This window comes from Vicugna pacos, chromosome 12 (assembly GCF_048564905.1).
Source record: "Vicugna pacos chromosome 12, VicPac4, whole genome shotgun sequence".
Taxonomy (NCBI): Eukaryota; Metazoa; Chordata; class Mammalia; order Artiodactyla; family Camelidae; genus Vicugna; species Vicugna pacos.
This window is the reverse complement of record NC_132998.1, coordinates 18,429,796-18,437,869: the sequence shown is the minus strand read 5'-3', so window position 1 is coordinate 18,437,869 and position 8,074 is coordinate 18,429,796.

The window sequence follows — 8,074 nt, the reverse complement described above, 5'->3', positions numbered from 1 at the left end:
CTTTTATTGTGGCAAGAGCCCAAAACTCAAAGATAAATCATCACGGAAAGGAAAGTAACATGATCACATGTTGAAACTGTGAGAACCACTACAAGCCAGTAGCTTGTGCAGAGCCTAGTAGAGGCTGAACATTACCACCCTTGAAACTTCAGTTACGTGGCCTGTGAGTTCTGCAGCCCCGCCGGGCACACTGGGACACAGGGTGGGACTGTCGGCCCTCCTCAGAGAGACTATTGCTCACAGACACCATTCCCATCGCCGGTATGTCATCAGCCCATTCACTCTGCTTTATTTTTTTTTTTCATAGCATTTAGCACCACCTTAAATTTCACTGTAAATTTGTTATTGTCTGCTTCTCTATTGTGATGCAAGTTCCATGAGCGTAAAGACTTTGTCTTCTTCACCACTGGAACTTCGGTCCATGAAAGAGCACTTGGCACAGAGCAGGCACGTGAGAAACACGTGCTAAGTGAATGAATAAAAGACAGGAAAGAAGGCCTCGGGTCCCCATCTGCCAGCACGTAACATACAGGTAACAGGTCTTCTCCAAGTGATTTTCAGGTACATATTTTCTGACTCTAGTCATTTTCATCTTTAAAAGGTACGTGATCCCTGCGGGGGGAAGGTGTTGCTCAGCGGTAGAGTGTATGCCTAGCACGCACAAGGTCCTGAATTCAATCCCCAGGACCTCCATTAAATTAAATAAATAAATAAACTCCCACCACCCCCGAAAAAAATATATTTTAAAAAGAAAACTTAAAAAAAAAACAAAACAAAGTTCAGCCACAGAAGGCGGAGGGTATAGCTCTGTGGTACAGCACGTGCTTAGCATGCATGAGGTCCTGGGTTCAATCTTCAGTACCGCCATGAAAAATAAATACCTTAATTATTTCCCCTCCCCCTCTCCCAATTTTTTTAAAAGAAAATAAAAAAATAAAAACTATATGATCCCTGGGTACAGAGCCTCCTCAGGTTTCTTCAACAATATAAAATTTGTTTCTCTGAATTATGACTCTATAGGGCAGCTTGGCTGATCTCACAGGAACACGTTAAAAGTGTAAGAACATTCAGTTACAGCTGGCTGGTCTGTGGCTGACCATTCATGGCAAGATAAGGGCTGAATCGGGACTCTGCGAGAGGAGTTGGAAGCTCGTGTTAAGGAGGGAACAGCAAAGAGATAGATGCTTTTTTGAGGAATTCTACATGTTTTCCCCTGGGGGCCTCCTTTCTCTGTCCCTAAATAGGGGGCATCCCTGACTGTCAGAGACCCCGGATCTGACCTCCAGAGCTCAGTGTCCTCTGCGGGGAAAATGTATTTTTTATAAAGTTTTGAAAGCCAGTTAATATTTTGCATCACCATCATTTTAGTAGGTGATTTCACTTCAAATGAAATAATTGCCCAGTTTTGGGTGAGCTTTGAATCAGAACCAATATTATAACAAGGACGGGGAGGACTCAGGATGTGAAATGGCAGACTTGCTCATTCAGCCTTTGACTCTATTTCCCCTTGAAATGACAGGGGGAAATCGTATGACAGAATGAAAAACCTAGTGACAAAATGAAAGCAAAATAGGGTTTTGCTCTCAGGACTGAACTCTTGAAGCCCAAGAATGAAACTCTAACAAAAGTGTGTAAGCTGCCTAAAGAGGAAGGAAGACTTGGCAAGGCTGCCAGGACCTGAGAAAGAAGCCAGTTGGTCCTCCAGGAAAGATACGAAGCAGAAACAATGGAACAGGAGAGGAGTGAAACAGACTCTGTGAGGCTAGAGTCGCGTTACCTGCTCAGGTGCCCGATGAGGACTCTGTTGTGCTGACATGTGCCCCAACTACACACACCCTGCAGGCAGCCCTCTTCAGAGGGGAGGCCTCTGGATGCTGGGCCACTCACCTCAGCCACCTGCACTCACCGATACAGCCCTCCACTCATGAAAACAAATGAAACACTCGCAGAAATTTAAAACAAAAACAAAAACTAAAACAGGAGAACAAAGACCAGGAAGAACAAACAGAACAACAAATCCTAGAAACGATGGAGGAACCAGACTTTAAAAATACTTAATTAGTATCCTAAAAAATATTCAAGAAGCCGTCGCATCCTGAATACAGGAAAAACTGTCATGAAAAAGGAACAATTCAAGAACCAGAAAGATGGGAAACATTATGGTCAATTTAAAGGATGGATTAAACGAGGATAAGAAAGTAGTCAAAGATCGGGTTGGAGACACACAGAATAGAGTTGAGGAAATCCTCCAGAATGTGAAACAAAAAGACAAAATAATGGAAAATATGAGAGAAGAATGAAGACGACAGGGGTGATCAATTTTAAAAGTTTAATATTCATCTGATAAGTTCCCAAATCACAAAACAGAGACACTAGTGTGGAAAGTATAAACATATATAAAAGAAATAATAAAGAGAGATTTGCCTCAGTTGCAAAGGCCCAAGTCTAAGGATCCACACAGGCTGCCATTTCTCACTGAAATTTTAGAATCAGATAAATTAAGACCTGAGAAACTTCCAGAAAGAAAAAGAAAGCAGGCTAACTGCAAAGGAACAAGCCACCGTCAATACTACAAAATAAAGAGCAGAGTCCAGAGAGGAACGTTCTTTCGAATCTAGAAATCTATATACCGTACAGCCAAATTTTGAATTATGTGTGAAAATTTTAAAAATATTTTTGATGCAGCTATCACAAAGTTGAAAACTCATGTTCCATATTAAACAAAAAATTTAGCAATATAGACCATCCAAAGTAAAAAAAAATCTGACAAAATAAAAAAATGACATAAAATGTAAAGAACAAGCACAAGTGACACAGAAAGAGTAATGGAAATGAGAAAGAAAACAAAAGAAACTCCTCAGGCTGCCACTTTAAGGTTTTATTTCAAACAGCAAAAATTGAATTTGCTAGATTATATTTCAATTCACCCGCATCTAATTGATCTACACAGTTCTGGAGTAAATAATAGTTATATAATTATAATATTCAAAATGTTAATTATTTTTCTTGTTTTAGAATCAGCCTATAGACAAAATTTAAGAGATTTAATTATAAGCACAGAACTGCAGGACAAAATCTAAGTGTTTAAATAATGTACAATAATAAAAACCAGGAAGTAGATGGAAAAAAATAAACAGTAATGCAGTTGGAAGAATTAATACTGCTAAAAGAACCATACTACCCAAGGCAATCCACAGATTTAATGCAATCCCTATCAAAATGCAAATGGCATTTTTCACAGAACTAGAACAAATAATTCTAAAATTTGTATGGAAACAAAATAATATTGAGAAAGAAGAACAAAGCTGGAGGTATTGGGCTCCTTGATTTCAAGCTATTACTACAAAGCTACAGTAATCAAAACACAAAACACAAACTGGACTACTCTCTTACACCATATACAAAAATAAATTCAAAATGGATTAAAGATTTAAATGAAAGACCTGAAACTATAAAATCTCTAGAACAAAACATAGACAGTATGTTCTTTGAAATCAGTCTTAGCAATATTTGTTTGGATTTGTCTCCTCAGGCAAGGGAAACAAAAGAAGAAATAAAAATATGAAAACAAATATATGTATGTATATGCATGACTAGGACATTGTGTCATACACCAGAGATTGACACATTGTAACTGATGGTACTTCAAATTTTTTTAAAAGTAAAAATAAACAAATGGGACTACATCAAACTAAAAAGCTTTTGCACAGCAAAGGAAATTATCAACAAAACAAAAATGTCACATATTGAATGGAAGAAGATATTTGCAAATGATAAAGGGATAAAGGGATAATATCCAAAATATATAAAGAACTCATACAACTCAAAACCAAAAAAACAATCGGATTTAAAAATGTTCAAAGACCTGAAGAGACATTTTTCCAATGAAGACATACAGATGGCCAACAGACACATGGAAAGATGCTCAACATCACTCATCATCAGGCAAGTGAAAGTCAAAACCACAATGTGGTATCACCTCACACCTGTCAGAATGGCTATTATCAAAAAGACAACCATAAGTGTTGATGAGGATATGGAGAAAAGGGAACCCTTGTGCACTGTTGATGGGACTGTATATTGATGCAGCCACAGTGGAAAACAGTCTAGAAGTCCCTCAAAAAATTAAAATAGAACTACCATTTGATCCAGCAATTCCACTTCTCGGGTATTTATCTGAAGAAAATGAAAATACTAATTAGAAAAGATATATGCACCCCCAACGTTCATCATAGCATCATTTACAACAGTCAAGATATGGAAGCAACCTAAGTGTCCATCAATAGATGAATGAATAAAGAAGAGGTAGGATACACAACGGAATGTTACTCAGCCATAAAAAAAGAAACTAATCTTGCCACTGGGGACATGAGTGGACCTAGAGAGTATTATGCTAAGTGAAATAAGTCAGACAACAAAAGACAAATATCGTATGCATATTATATATGAAAGCTGTTAAGGGAGTAACTCCTAAGAGTTCTCATCACAGGGAAAATATTTTTACCATTTATTCAATTTTGAATCTACATGGATACATATAGATGCATGGTCAATAAACTTACGTGATAATCCTTTCATGACATATGTAAGCTAAATCATGCTGTACACATTAAACTTATACAGTGCTTATATAACTATATCTTAATAAAACTGAAAAAAAAGGAGAGAAAAAAAGCAATGTAAGAACACTAAATAGCTCATCTTTCATAGGAAGGTCAATATATAATGTTCAAAACTGATAAATCAAGGAATAGAGGCATAAGAATATTATTTCAACATACAATGGAAACTTCCAGAAGCACTAAAAACCAAATCTGCCACCACAGTTGCCCCTGGGCATGAAGACCTGGTGATTATACTTCTCATGTTATCCTCTCTCGTACTCTTTAAATCATTTACCAGTTGGATGCACTCATTCTATTACTGAGTATAAAAACATGGAGAAGGAAGCATCACACATGAAAAGCATCACCTTAATCCTGAGTGTATCTACTTTGAACCTTTAAACAGAAAAATAAAATAGGTCCCACTCCACTATTAAAGCTTTGTTTTTACAAATCCTGAGTTTTCAGAGTAAAGTCCGGGAGTCTTTCCAACAGAGGCCCAGGTAACTATGGGTCCATCAGACCTATAATCCCTCCTGTTACAGCTTTGGATTTAGACATGGAAGCCATTGTTGAAATGTGCAGTGATCTGTAAGAGCAAGATAACTGATACTTAACTCTTTGTTAAAGGATTAAGAATTTAGCACAAATTGTTCAATCAGATTAGGTAGAGAGTCACAAGAATGCCCCAGATTAATTGGAGTTTTGGTTTGGAGACCAATGGGACAGTAAAAGGGAAGAGGTACCCTAGAGATACTGCCCCATTAGGGACCAAAAGGATGCCATAGAGTCATCTGACACCTAAAGAGGGGAAAAGACAGGAAGGAAGTTACCTATTTCCCAATATTGCTTTGGCTCAGCCTTGACCTTAAACCTCCACGAAGCTGAAGTCTTATGGGAGGTTTGAAAGTTAGATTTTAGATCATAGTACTAAAAATAGCATTGATATTTTTATCACAGGCCTCTAAAACAAAGCTTTATCCAGTCATCCTCAGAAACCAGGGCCAAAGTAACGAGTCTATTTGGGCACAATGGGATCTACAGCAACCACGGGCAGGTGTACTTTGTAAATATCAAAGCTGACCCCACAGCACATTTAACAATGAATCCTTTATAAGAATGAGGACTATCAAAAGGGCTGCATGAGATCTGAAAGTAATATTCACACAATATTAGGTAATGGCCATAAATGCCTTGAGGAATAATATTAAATGCCTTGAGGAATAATAATATTTACCAACTTACTGGTGTATTGGTTTTAAGTACAATTGTGTAAGGTCATTTGCATAGTGTTCTTTTTAGCTTATCGTCTCTGTGTCTTTTCCTGTTCTTTGAAAATTCATTTCAGCTCTGTAACTAACAGTATCTCACTGGATACAAACAGATAGGTCAATCTAAGGGTGACACTCAGCTCAAGAAGAAATGAGGTGACAAACACAAATCAAAGGTGTTCAATAATATGGGATCACTTGAGTGAGAAAATACATTAATAAATGTACTGAAATTTTTATCACTCATATTTAACCCAATGAATGAGAATAAATAAATGTTGCGGAAAAAAACTTTGATCTGGAGGCCTCTAAGGCAAAAACTGTACATTGACTAAATGGGCAAGAGAAGAAATAGGAAGGCACCTTGTTATCAAATGCGAACAAAGAGAAGATTTTCCCAGAGCGGTCAATGAAGTGACAACCCAGGTGGCGTGGGGACGGGGGCTGGGACTGGGGCCGGCTGCTGACAAATCTCTCAACCTCCACCCAGCTCCTCCCTGAGCCCCACTTATCCTCTGAGGACACCCTCCCTCAACTCCACAGTTGCCTCTAAGGGCTCATCTCAGAACCTGTTTTCTTTGTATGTTTGGGAAATCCTCACTCTGACTCACCTCTAACCCAGATTATCTGGAGGAATTCTTAAAGAATAACTCTGCAGGAGAATAAAATATATGACTGACTGATTTGATTAGTATGGCCAGATTTAAGGATACAGCAACTCTTGTCCCAATTACAGTTTCCATTTCCTTTCATTTTCATTATGAAAGCAACTGGGACATTTTTTATTAACATATCTCTGTACTACGGCAATGGCATAGCTTTAAAATTTGCTGCATCTGGACTGATATTTGCCCATGTTTCTCTGACTCTTTCCTGGCATAGGTCCTGAATTTCTGTACCACATTTATTGGATAAGTCACCACTCACCAATGCCCGTATCTCATGAGCACATGAGAGCCCTGCTAATTACCGATCTGAAGCATTCATTAAGCTGTTCTGAAACATGACAAGCACCGCTCCATCACATAAAATAAGGTGCAGGGTCCACATGCATGCCTGCCTTGTTTGGTGGTAATGCGGATTTTAGCATGCACTTGTCACCCACTTTAGGTGCTCATTATTGTCCTGCTTGCCCTAATTCAGTGATGTATCATCTTCCTGCATTTGTCTAAATCAGTTCAGCAGCAGATAAATCAAAGCATTTCTTGCCCTTGCCCTTCCAAGCTGTTCAAATCATCCATCTGACCGTGGAAGAAAGGAAATAATCACTTGCTTGGAAGAAGAAAGTATCTGCATTAACTCGACAACAAATCGTTTCTGCATCAACATGGGCAAATATGTGCGAGGGGTGTGTGTGTGTGTGTGTGTGCGTGCACATTTGCATACACACTGATGTCACGCACCTTGGGGCAGGTTCTGAAAGAAAAACATCAAAACCACAAAATGTTGCTTTTTTTCCCTAGAAAAGAGAAAAGTCTGTTTCAATTCTCTCCTTTTAAAAAGAGAGTATATCCTACATTTCAAAAGCCATTTGAGATCCTATTTTGATATCCTCATGAGCTGTAGGAGCTGGAAATTAATTGGTCCTTTAACTGACAAATCCTTTGACAGACAAGATACCCTGGCATCCAGAGGCTTAATACATTTTTCTCTTTGTGGTTCAACAGAGGAAGAATCCTAAACCAGAAAAGACTCCCTGGGTAGACCCAAAGAATGCTGCAACCCCCTCTTGTCACTTTCATTCCCTTTCTCCAGCTCACTTCCAGTTTTTGATATTTTATTTTAAACCACCCCCTACCCCCCGCTTTTTTTTTTTTTTTTGCCTATGGAGCTTTTACTTCTTCTTCTAGGAAGCATGTTACTAGAAAAATTTTAAATGATAAAAAGGAAGAACTATGGCTGTGACGAGAGAGACCAATGTGCAGCAGACTCTCCACCGTAACCTCCAACTGCTCTCCGGGAAGCTGCAGCCAAGAAATGGGAGTTACTGCTCCACTGCCAATGTCTCCATCAGGACAGGGGCTACACTAAGCTCTTCCCTTTACCGCAGAATCAACTCTGTCGCTGTTAAGAGTATTTGCTGGCATGGCAAAAAAGAAATTAGGGCCTTTCTCTTCTTTCATGTTCTGCAGGATAGCAGGCAAAACTCCATTTTTACAGAAACAATAAAATAAATGGACAGGAGTCTTCCCATGTCCT